The sequence below is a fragment of the Gossypium hirsutum genome, chromosome A01, assembly GCF_007990345.1.
Source record: "Gossypium hirsutum isolate 1008001.06 chromosome A01, Gossypium_hirsutum_v2.1, whole genome shotgun sequence".
Taxonomy (NCBI): domain Eukaryota; kingdom Viridiplantae; phylum Streptophyta; class Magnoliopsida; order Malvales; family Malvaceae; genus Gossypium; species Gossypium hirsutum.
The window spans coordinates 28,726,798-28,740,043 of NC_053424.1; the positions used below are offsets into that span (position 1 = coordinate 28,726,798).

At 37.7% G+C, this 13,246-nt stretch overlaps 2 non-coding genes across 2 annotated transcripts; one reads left to right on the plus strand and one right to left on the minus strand.

Moving 5' to 3' along the window:
• Positions 1–327: 327 nt before the first annotated feature.
• Positions 328–433, minus strand: LOC121208326 (small nucleolar RNA R71). Its single transcript, XR_005903296.1, has one exon. It is a non-coding gene; the product is annotated as a small nucleolar RNA R71 (small nucleolar RNA).
• Positions 434–11,484: 11,051 nt separating this feature from the next.
• Positions 11,485–11,591, plus strand: LOC121207990 (small nucleolar RNA R71). Its single transcript, XR_005903044.1, has one exon. It is a non-coding gene; the product is annotated as a small nucleolar RNA R71 (small nucleolar RNA).
• Positions 11,592–13,246: the final 1,655 nt, after the last annotated feature.

Genomic DNA, 13,246 nt, shown 5'->3' on the forward strand with positions numbered 1-13,246 from the left:
CTGAGTCTAGTATAGTTAGACCTGCTATTGCTACGACTAATTTCGAACTAAAACCTAACACAATTCAGATGATACAGCAGTTTGTCCAGTTTGATGGTTTGCAGGATGAGGATCCTAACACGCACTTGGCAAATTTTCTTGAATTTTGCGATATATTCAAAATCAATGGCATTTCTGATGATGCCATTCGTCTTCGGTTATTTCCCTTTTCATTGAGAAATAAAGCCAAGCAGTGGTTGAACTCGTTACCACGAGGTTTTATCACTACTTGGGAACAAATAATCGAGAAATTTTTACTAAAATATTTTCCGCCAGCTAAAACAGCTAAATTACATAATGATATCTCTTCTTTTGTGCAGATGGATTTAGAAACACTTTCCAATGCATGGGAGAGATACAAGGACTTATTGAGAAGGTGCCCTCACCATGGGTTACCACTTTGGCTGCAAATTCAAACGTTCTACAATGGTGTGAATCCCTCGACAAGACAAATGATTGATGCAGCTGCTGACGGAACCATCAACAATAAAACACCGAAAGATGCTTATGAATTCATAGAGGAGATGTCACTGAACAACTATCAGTGGCAAGTTATGAGGACAAAGCCAACGAAAACAGCCGGCGTTTATAACATCGATTCAGTCACCATGCTTTCTAATCAGGTAGAACTTCTCAATAAAAAGATTGATAGTTTTCTTGGTTCTACGCAGGTACATCCAGTAATGAGGTGTGACTCAAGCGGAGGAAGTGTGCATACAGAATACCAATCCTTCAATCCTACAACTAAAGAAGAACAAGTCAACTATATGGGTAACAATAACTTTAGATCTCAAAATAACCCATAAAGTAATACCTATAATGCAGGTTGGAGGAACCACCCAAATTTCTCCTAGGGTTGTCAAGGGAATCAAAAGCCACAAAATCCTCAGGGTTTTCAACAGCCACTTTATCAACAAGAGAAGAAACCAAACCTTGAAGAGATGCTTTCTAAATTCATCTCGGTGTCAAAAACCCATTTCCAAAATACCGAGACAGCACTTAAGAATCAATAAGCATCAATCCAAGGACTCAAAACTCAGATAGGCCAGCTGTCCAAACTAATCTCCGAATGACCACAAGGTAGCTTACCAAGTAATACTGAATGTAATCCGAGGGAACACCTCAATGCAATTAGCACTCAAAATAAGGATGGACTCATTGCACCCGAGCCAGAAATACAACAAAACAACGCGATGAACAAAGGACGAGAAGAGGTAAACAATAATGATCCCAAGCAGGTAAGTACGAATCACGAACCTCGTGTGCCATATCCTAAAGTGATGATGAAAGACAAAATAAAAGAACAATTCGGTAAGTTTGTCAAACTCTTAAAGAAATTACAAATTAACTTACTCTTTATTGAAGATCTTTCGCAGATGCCCAACTCAGCAAAATTCTTAAAGGAACTTCTAAGCAATAAAAGGAAATTAGACGCTACATCGCATGTGGAACTCAATGCAGTCTGCTCAGCTATTCTAAAGAATAAACTACCTAACAAATTGAAAGATCCAGGGAGTTTTACAATTCCTTGCTTAATTGGTAGTTTATCTGTGAATAATGCTTTAGCTGATCTAGGGGCAAGTATAAATGTTATGCCCTATAAAATGTTTAAACGACTCGGTCTTGGTAAACCCAAAGACTAGGATGAGTATACAATTGGCTGACAAAACAGTTAGAACCTAAGGGTATTATTGAAGATGTTCTTGTTAAAATTGATAAGTTTATTAATGTAGGTACCTTTAATTTTAGGACGACCTTTTTTAGCAACTGCCAAAACCATTATTAATGTAGGCACATAAGAGCTAACACTTCGTGCAAGTGACGACGCAGTAACACTTCAAGCACGGGACTTAGTCAAAACCTCTAAAACTCAAGATAACACTATAAAACCTGTCGATGATAAAACTAATACTAAATCATCCTAGCAGGAACCCCTTTGAACCAAGACAATGGAGACAGTGCACTATTATCATGTAGAGAACAAAGATACCCATGAGCAATGAAGCCTTCAAATAGAGGAGCTAGATGAATGGTGAGCACACAAACTGAGAACACGTGATAAACTGAAACTACGCCAAAACAAGCCCGATACCTCTCCTAATCAACTTCAGGTTGGTGATAAAGTCTTACTGGATGCCCCAGATCCCCACATTGTCACTATCACACCAAATGAGGAAATCCCTCTTATGATACTCAGTATTTTCCCATTCAGTACGGTTGAGGTGAGTCATCCCAAGTTCGGCACTTTTAAGGTAAACAACACCCGATTAAAACCTTATTTTAAGATTGACAGCAGGAACAAGGAGTATGAAATCCTCAAACCACCATGATAAATCAACGGAGAGGTAAGTCGAGCTTAGACTATAAATAAACACTTCTCGGGAGGCACCCCGAGCACAACATATTTTGATTTCTTTATTTTTAACTTCTCACACTTCAAATCAATTAAATTAGTCTTTGAATTGCAAAGTGTTTCAGCACACACGGCCAGGCACACAGGCGTGCCTAAAGCCATGGCCAAACAGGGGAAGAGACACGGCCGTGCGATACGACCATGTTGAAGCAAGACATGATTTACCCAAAATACGGGGTGCGATAAATCCCCACGGCCGTGCGACATGGCCGGGGGTGAACTTGGTAGGAAAAACACGGGTGTGGGGATAGAAAACCATGGGTGTGCTAGGGACAAGGCTCAATTTTGTTTCTTCAACACGGGTGTGCGACACGTTAGTGCCATTCAGCTATGTAAAAATACACGGGCGTGGGAGAAGCGAACAAAGCTAGGCACGACCGTGCGACATGGTCGTGTTCGACACACGCCCAAGACACACGGGCATGTGATAGTAGCCGGGCACGACCTAACTTGCCAAATTTGAAAAACATGGGCTCACCCTTAAAGTACACAGGCGTGGCCTTAGGCCGTTTGACCCTCCCCTATATAAACAAACCACTGTTCATCTTCTTCCCCCTTTCAAAACCCCAGCTGAAATCTACCCTTTCGTAACCCCTAATCCCTATTCCGACCACAATTCCCCAGATTCTCACTTCCCCAACCCCCAAACCACCCTCAAATCCACTCTCCTTGCATTAATCCCCATTTTCCCTTCCTATACCCTATATTTTCCCACCACACGGCTTTCTTTCCACGTCACATGCCCGTGCTCGCCACCACACGCCCGTGCACCGTCTTACAACAAGCTTTGGTTCACTTTCTCAACCTTATTTTTCCAATTTGTGTTGCTACATTAGTATTCTACATGCTTTGCATAGATTTTGTTACAATTACAAATATGTTTTAGACAAGTTAGGAATTTGCTTTAGAATTTTCTATATTTCACTTGTTTAAGCTACTAAATAAAATATACTAATTTTAGGCCTATTGCTTAACTATTGATGTATCTTGGATTCTAACAATGCTTATGTATTTTCAGGTACATTATGTCGTCATCAAGAGGCAAGAAGGTCGCGGTCCCTTCCTCAAAGAGACGTAGGGGACCGGTGATCGCGTGATTCGTAACAAGTAATAAATATTTATAATGAAGATCAGACTTAGACTAACTATTATCAAAACGAAAAGGCAAGTGCACCTATCGAACAATAGTATAGTAACGGCAAGACCGGGATATCGTACCTAAGGGAAACAAAAATACTAGTAATAACTATCTTTTTATTATCTAGCCTAAGAATAAAAGGGGTTTGTCTTAATTAACTAATTATTTAAACTAAGAACGCACAGAAAAAAGAATTGGGGAATTTCTTTCGGGAAAATCGATTGACTTAAGACAATACCTAAGGAAAAATCCACCTAGACTTGTTATTCTGGCTCCGAATCGGATGATTTATTCATTCAACTTGTTCCGTAGAGATCCCTAAGTTATGTTATTATCCCTATTCAAGATTAATAACGTCTAATCCCTAGATTGAATAACCGAGGCTTTTCTCTAATTAACACTCTAGGGTTGCATTAACTCGATCTATGGCTCCCCTTATTAGGTTTCACCCTAATCTGGCAAAATCTTGTTACCCTATTTCTAGGCATGCAATCAACTCCGCTTAATTGTGGAAAATGTACTCTTAGACAGGGTCTATTCCTCCTCTGAATAAGAGCGTGTCTTGAATTAGTATCCTGGGATATCAAAACAAGAATTAAGAACACATAATTAAGAAAAAGTTAAATATTTATCATACGATTCAGAAAATAATAACAAGATTCGTCTTAGGTTTCATTCCCCTTAGGTATTTAGGGGATTTAGTTCATAACTAAATAAGAAAACATCTCAGAAGAATAAAAAATACAAAACATAAAGAAAACCCAAAAATCTGGAAGGGAAATTGAGGAGAGATCTTCAGTCTTTATGATGAATCCGGCTTCCGAGATGGATCAATCGGCTTCCTTAGGGTAATTCCTTACCCCTCTTCTCCGTCTCCCCTTTTCTCCTCCTCTAGTGCATATTTATAGGCTTTGGAATGCCTAAAAGCTCTCAAAATTGCCTTTTTCCGAATTGGATTCAACTTGGGCTTAGCAAGGACACGCCCGTGTTCGATTAATTTAGGTAGTGTTCGAGCCTACCAAATTGACACGGCCGTGTGTTCTGCCCGTGTGAAGGGGTCCAGGCCGTGTTGATTTCGTACTTTGGCCCATTTTCTCTGTTTTTGGCCTGTTTCTCGTTCCTTTCGCTCTCCTATGCTCTTCTAAGTATAAAATATGAAATTAAAGCATTAGGAGCATCAAATTCACTAATTCTAATGAGAAATCATCCATAAAATGCATTAAACATGGGGTAAAAATATGTATAATTTACGGTTTATCAAATACCCCCACACTTAAGCATTTGCTTGTCCTCAAGCAAAATCCTCAACTTATAATCAAAATAAATTCTTCTCAACTTATAATTCTTATCGATAATATCTCAAAATAATCCATAGGTAATCATACATTGAGAGTTCAACTAAAAGAACATAAAAGTTTCAAACATTTCAAGTTGAGTATTTAATCATGCAAACATAGGTGTCTCTTTGCATCTAAGTAATTACCTTTGATTTAGAATATCACAGAGTTTCACATCCTCACTAAATATTCACTCAAATCACTCGAGGTGTTTAAGGACAATAAATGAAACACTCAATAGTCAATAATGAAAAGTCATTACCATAGGCTTGCATGAAAATCAAATCTCCACCACTATAATTTAAGATGATACATCAATCAAAAGGTCTTTAGAGGGTTGTAGTGCGGCTTGGTTAGGGGGTGTGGTCACGAGCTAAAAGAAAAGGTTAGAATCGAGATTGAATTGAAAAATTGTCTAACTAGAAAAAGAGTTAACCTTCACTTGTGTACAACAAAGCTTCTTCTCAGAATATGGAATTACTAATATGTATACATAGTTTTTTTTTTAAGAACAAGTTAGATAAAGAAGAAAAACATAGCTAAGAAACTTTTCCAACTCAGATCTCAACAAAAATAGGGATCAAATTAATTTGGGGGGTTTCAACAATAATGGGTTAATGGTTAATATTAAGGGTAATACAAGGAATGGCTTGTTACGCTCAAGGGGGTTTACTAGGGGTTAATCGTGGAAGTAGGCTTTTCATGGCATGAGTGGGTTAATCCTAAGTGCCTTAATCATTTTGACATATCAAATCAAATGGTGTGGTCTCGACATGCATAATCAAGCAAGTTCTAGAATAACAGTTCAATACTGACACACTCAAAGTAATGATAAAAGTGAGATGCTCAAAAGGCTCAAAAATCTCACAAAAATTATGGCTTTTTGATGTTTAGACTCGTTAATTCTAATTCAAAGTAATATCTAGACTTGGGGAAACAACCTATAATTTTAATTTCTTAAAAATAAACTTATCATGCTTGATTCTCTAATGTCTAAAAGTTTAAACAATCAACGCATAAATCCCTATGTTTTAATTCAAGATATATCAATCAAAACCATAAACCAATCAAAATTTAAATATGATATGAGAGCTTTTTCAAGAGAACAAGGCAATCATTAATAAATACCCCCCACACTTAAGATGTACATTGCCCTCAATGTACAAAGATGGATATTAGAGCACAAAAATAAGATAGGGGGAGGCGTGAAACTTCCTGTATTAAGAACGGATAATATCCCTGGATTGGCGAGATCGAGTATTGGAGATAACTTTGGATGGCAACCTTGACTCTGAAGGAAAGCTGATTTTTTTTAAAAGAAAAACAAATGAATCTAAAAAATGATTAAGTCTTAAAAAAACTTAATAAAAGAAAAATAAGATAAGATAATTATTCTAATTTTTAAAGTGGCACGGCCAGGGCACACGCTAATGTGCGCCGTGGCTCGGCTGTATTTGTCGCGAATTAAGATGTCGCCACACGGTTTTATCTCACGCTCGTGTGTCTAGGCCATGTCGCTATGTAATCATATCGCATAGTCGTGCCTGGCTTTGTTTACTTCTCCTACGCCCGTGTGTTAAGGTACCACACCCGTGTATTGTTGTCCATGGCTTAACGGCACGGGCGTGTCTCACGCCCGTGTCGAAGAAACAGAATCGAGCCTTGTCTCTGGCACGCCCGTGGGTTTCTATTCCCGCGCCCACGTGTGTATCAAATTCACTCATGGCCATGTCGCACAGCCGTAGGGATTTATCGCATTTTGTGTTTTGGGGAAATCATTTACCCTGTTTTAGCATGGCCGTATCGCACGACCATGTTTCCCTCCGTGCTGGTACACACGGCCGTAAGCTGGCTGTGTTACAGGCTGTATGGTGTTGGGAACCTATGCTTCAAATACTCTGTTAGTGACCTAGATGTTTAAAATTTGAATTTAAAATAATTTTGAAATGGTTAGTACTCGGGTTGCCTCCCGAGAAGCGCTTGTTTATAGTCTAAGATTGATTGTTACCTTGTTAGTATGCTCAGGGCGGTTTGTGAAGTCGTAGCTTCTCTCCATTGACTCTATAGTGCCATATGGATGAACAGATTGAATTACGAAGGGTCTTGACCATCGTGATTTTAGTTTCCCGGTAAACAATTTGAGTTTTAAGTTGTATAGTAAGACAAGATCCCCAACTTCAAATTGTTTTCGTTGTTTTAAACAAACGTCATGGTGCAACTTTGTTGCTTCCTTGTATAGGCGTGAATTTTTGTATGCATTGGCTCGCCATTCATCTAGTTCGTTCAACTGCATCAACCTGTTTTTTCCTGCAAGTTCGTGATCAAGGTTTAGAAATTTAATAGCCCAAAAATCTTTATGCTCTAGTTCGAATGGGAGATGACAACTTTTGCTGTAAACAAGTCTATAAGGTGATGTCCCTATAGGATTCTTAAAAGTGGTTCTGTAAGCCCATAAGGCATCGTCAATTTTTGTTGCCCAGCCTTTTCTGTTCGATTCTACTATTTTTTCAAGGATCCACATGAGTTCTCGGTTTGCTACTTCAGCTTGCCCATTAGTTTGAGGATGGTATGGGGTGGCCGTTCTATGATGAACTCCGTATTTCTTAAGGGTTTTTTCAAATTGGGTATTACAAAAATGAGTGCCCTTGTCGCTGATAATTGCTCTAGGTGTTCCGAATCTTGAAAAGAGTTTTTTAAGGAAACGTACTACCACTCTAGCATCATTAGTAGGTAGAGCTTGAGCTTCTACCCATTTGGACATGTAGTCAACTGCTACTAAGATATATTTATTTCCAAATGAACTGGAGAATGGGCCTATGAAATCGATACCCTACACGTCAAATATTTCACAAGAAAGCATATAGTTTTGAGGCATTTCATCACGTTTATATATGTTACCTGTCCATTGGCATTTTTCACATAAAGTAACATACCTGATAGCATCTTTGAATAAAGAAGGCCAATAAAAACCTGATTCAAGTATTTTATGTGCGGTTTTTGTTCCACTATAGTGTCCTCCGGTTGGCCATAAGTGGCAGTGTTCCAATATTTTTGATATTTCTGATCGTGTAACGCATCTTCTGATGACTTGATCTGCACATCTGCGAAATAGAAATGGATCGTCCCAAAAATAGTTTTTTACATCATTAAAGAATTGCTTCTTTTGCTGGTGTGTTAACCCTTTTGGGATAATGTTAGTAGCTAAAAAATTCGTGATGTCTGCAAACCAAGGTACCTTGGAGTCAGATATAGTGAAAAATTGTTCTTCAGGGAACGAATCATTGATTTCCACGTCATCTAGTTCTCTGGTATTGGTTTTCTCGAGCCTAGACAGATGGTTAGTCACTAGATTTTCAGCTCCTTTCTTGTCCTGAATTTCCAAGTCAAATTCTTGCAAAAGGAGAATCCTTCGGACGAGTCGAGGTGTTGCATCGGTTTTAGTTAAAAGATAGCGAAGGGTGGAATGGTTAGTGTAAACAACAACTTTAGACAATATGAGATATGATCTAAATTTATCAAAAGCAAAAACCACAGCTAGCAACTCTTTTTCCGTGGTAGTATAGTTTTCTTGTGCAGCCGTTAAGGTTTTGCTGGCGTAATAGATAGGTTGAAAATGCTTGTCTCTTCGCTGTCCCAATACTGCACCTACTACAAAATCACTCGCATCACATATTAGTTCAAATGGCAAGTTCCAATCAGGTGAAATTATAATTGGAGCATTAATTAATTTATCCTTTAAACATTCTTGATCAAAGTTAAAAGGTATATCTTTTTCTAGCAATTTAGTTAAAGGCTTAGCTATTTTAGAAAAATTCTTAATAAATCTTTTATAAAAACCATCATGTCCTAAGAAGCTTCTAATAGCCTTAACTGAACTAGGAGGTGGTAATTTCTCGATTGTTTCTACTTTAGATTTGTCCACCTTAATCCCTTTACTAGAAATTTTATGCCCTAGTACAATACCTTCTTGAACCATGAAGTGGCATTTCTCCCAGTTAAGCACAAGGTTTGTTTCTTCACATCTTATTAAAACTCGTTTTAAATTTTTAAGGCAGAGATGGAAAGAGTTACCGAATACCAAAAAATCATCCATGAAGACTTCCATGATATCTTCCACGAGTTCATCGAACATAGCTATCATGCAGCGCTGAAAAGTAGCAGGGGCATTACATAATCCAAAAGGCATTCTACGATTAACGAACGTACCATATGGGCATGTGAATGTCGTCTTTTCTTGATCTTTAGGAGCTATTGGGATTTGGAAGTAACCAGAGAGCCCGTCAGGGAAGCAGCAATACATGTGTCCGGATAATCTTTCTAACATTTGGTCAATGAATGGCAAGGGAAAGTGATCTTTTCTTGTTGAATCATTTAGTTTCCTGTCGTCTATGCAAACTCTCCATCCTGTAACCGTTCTTGTTGGGATTAGCTCATTCTTCTCATTGGTCACAACCGCTATGCCTCCTTTCTTGGGGAGAACCTGTACTGGACTTACCCAAGAACTGTTAAAAATAGGATAAATAATTTCAGCATCTAGAAGTTTAATTATCTCGGCTTTTACAACTTCCTTCATGTTAGGGTTCAAACGTCTTTGAGCTTGCACACATGGTTTGTATTCATCTTCCATTAAAATTTTGTGTGTGCAAAAAGAAGGACTGATTCCTTTAATGTCAGAAATTTTCCATGCTATGGCCTTCTTATGTTCTTTTAATACTTGGATTAATTCCTCTTTCTCCTTGGGTTGCAAATTAGAAGTAATAATAACTGGTAATGTAGAATTATTTCCAAAGAATGCATATTCTAAATGGTTTGGTAGTTGTTTAAGTTTCAGTTTGGGAGGCTCCTCAATCGAAGGTTTTTTCTTAAGTTCATCGTTGATCTTAATACCCTCGTATTCTACTTGCCTTAACGGATGGTTATTAGGTTCCTCACCTATCTCCTTGTCTTGAGCTGGACATGGTTCTGTCGTCTCCTCTTGTACAATTTCCTAAAAAGAGTCTTAAGTAATATGATCAATAGAGTCAATGAAATAACATGAATCATATTGTTCCCTAGAGAATCTCATCGCATCATAAATTTTAAAGATCATTTCCTCGTCACCTACTCTAAGTACCAATTTATCGTCACCCATGTTAATCACGGCTCTAGCAGTGGCTAGGAATGGGTGCCCTAAAATCAAGGGTACTTCCACATCTTCATCCATGTCAAGCACAACAAAATCAACAGGGAATATAAATTTACCTACTTTTACAAGTACGTCTTCTATAATACCCCTGGGATATTTAACAGATCTATCGGCTAATTGAATACTCATCCTAGTGGGTTTAGGTTCCCCAAGACCAAGCTATTTAAACTTTTTATAGGGCATCAAATTAATACTAGCGCCTAAATCGGCTAGTGCTTTTTCAATATTCAGATTACCAATTAAGCAAGGGATAGTAAAACTTCCTGGATCTTTTAGTTTTGTTGGAAGCTTATTTTAGAGTATGGCGAAGCATTTCTCATTGAGTTCTACTGTAGATAAGTCCTCAAACTTCCTTTTATTTATTAAAAGCTCATTTAAAATTTTGCGTATGTAGGCATCTGCGAAATAGCTTCAACAAAAGGTAAGTTGATATGTAATTGCTTAAAAAGTTCAAGAAACTTACCGAATTGTGCATCAATGTGATCTCTTTTTAATTTTGCTGGATATGGAACCGGTGGTGAATATTCCTCCGGTACTGGTTTGTCACTATTTTCAGGTTTTTCTTCCCTCCTTTCACTTTCCATGGCTTCTTGTGCTAACTTTTTTCAGATTCCGCTAACACTTTCCCACTCCTTAGTGTAACTGCTTTGACATGCTCTCTGGATTTGGTATTACTAAATAAATTTTCTGATGGTCTTTCCAAGATTAGTTTAGACAGCTGGCTTATCTGAGTTTCGAGCCCTTGGATCACTGCTTATTGATTCTTAAGTGCTGTCTCGGTATTTTGGAAACGGGTTTCTGACACTGAGATGAATTTTGAGAGCATCTCTTCAAGGTTTGGCTTCTTCTCTTGTTGATAAATTGGCTTTTGAAAGCCTTGAGGATTTTGTGGCTTTGGATTTCCTTGACCACCCCAGGAGAAATTTGGTTGGTTCCTCCAACCTGCATTATAAGTATTACTGTATAGGTTATTTTGAGATCTAAAGTTATTGTTACCCATATAGTTGACTTGTTCCTCTTCGATTGTAGGATTGAAGGATTAGCATTCTGTATGCACACCTCCTCTGCTTGAGTCACACCTCATTACTGGATGTACTGCACAGAACCAAGAAAACTATCAATCTTTTTATTGAGAAGTTCTACCTGATTTGACAACATAGTAACTGAGTCGACGTTATAAACGCTGGCTGTTTTCGTTGGCTTTGTCCTCATAACTTGCCACTGATAGTTATTTAGTGACATTTCCTCTATAAATTCATAGGCATCTTCTGGTGTTTTATTGTTGATGGTTTTACCAGCAGCTGCGTCAATCATTTGTCTTGTCAAGGGATTCACACCATTGTAGACCGTTTGAACTTGTAGCCAAAGTGGTAACCCATGGTGAGGGCACCTTCTCAGTAAGTCCTTGTATCTCTCCCATGCATCATAAAGTGTTTCTAAATCCATCTGCACAAAAGAGGAGATATCATTACACAATTTAGCCGTTTTAGCCGGCAAAAAATATTTTAGTAAAAATTTCTCGATCATTTGTTCCCAAGTAGTGATAGACCCTCGTGGTAACGAGTTCAACCACTATTTAGCTTTGTTTCTCAGTGAAAAGGGAAATAAACAAAGACGAATGGCATTATCAGAAACACCATTGATTTTGAATGTATCGCAAAATTCAAGAAAATTCGCCAAGTGCGTGTTGGGATCCTCTTCCTGCAAATAATCAAACTGAACAAACTGACGTATCATCTAAATTGTGTTAGGTTTTAGTTTGAAATTATTTGCAGCAATAGTAGGTCTAACTATACTAGACTCAGTTCCTATTAAAGAAGGTTTAGCATAGTCATACATAGTACGTGGAGCAGGATTTGGATTAGCTGCAATTGCAGGAGGCAAATGATCGCCTAGGTTTTCGGCCATCTCTTCGGTTGGGGTTTGAGTATCATCTTTTCACTCGTTCTCTATGTATCGTAACCTACACCTTATTTCTTTTTGATTTTTACGAACTGTGCGATTGATTTCTTCGTCAAAAAGTAGTGGTCCTGATGGGCTTCTTCTAGTCATAAACTATAAAAACCTGACAAGAGAGAGAAAAAGTAAATTAATAAATAATAAAATAAAATAAAATTGTAAGAAAAATAAATGGCTAAAGTAATAAAAATTTAGTGTTCCTAATATTTCAATTCCCCGGCAATGGTGCCAAAAACTTGATTGCGTGATTCGTAACAAGTAATAAATATTTATAATGAAGATCAGACCTAGACTAACTAGTATCATGATGAAAAGGCAAGCGCACCTATCGAACAATAGTATAGCAACGGCAAGACCGAGATATCGTACCCAAGGGAACCAAAAGTACTATTAATAACTATCTTTTTTATTATCTAGCCTAAGAATAAAAGGGGTTTGTTTTAATTAACTAATTATTTAAACTAAGAACGCACAGAGAAAAGAATTGGGGAATTGCTTTTGGGAAAATCAATTGACTTGAGACAATACCTAAGGAAAAATCCACCTAGACTTGTTATTCTGGCTCCCGGATGATTTATTCATTCAACTTGTTTCGTAGAGATCCCTAAGTTATGTTATTATCCCTATTCAAGACTAATAACGTCTAATCCTTAGATTGAATAGCCGAGACTTTTCTCTAATTAACACTCTAGGGTTGCATTAACTCGATCTATGGCTCCCCTTATTAGGTTTCACCCTAATCCGGAAAAATCTTGTCACCTTATTTCTCACCGTGCAATCAACTCCGCTTAATTATGGAAAATGTACTCTTAGACAGAGTCTATTCCTCCTCTGAATAAGAGCGTGTCTTGAATTAGTATCCTAGGATATCAAAACAAGAATTAAGAACACATAATTAAGAAAAAGTTAAATATTTATCATACGATTCAGAAAATAATAACAAGATTCGTCTTAGGTTTCATTCCCCTTAGGTATTTAGGGGATTTAGTTCATAACTAAATAAGAAAACATCCCAGAAGAACAAAGAATACAAAACATAAAGAAAACCTAAAACTCCTGAAGGGAAATTGAGGAGAGATCTTCATTCTTGATGATGAATCCCACTTCTGAGATGGATCAATCGGCTTCCTTAGGGTAATTCCTTACCCCTATTCTCCGTCTCCCCTTTTCTCCTC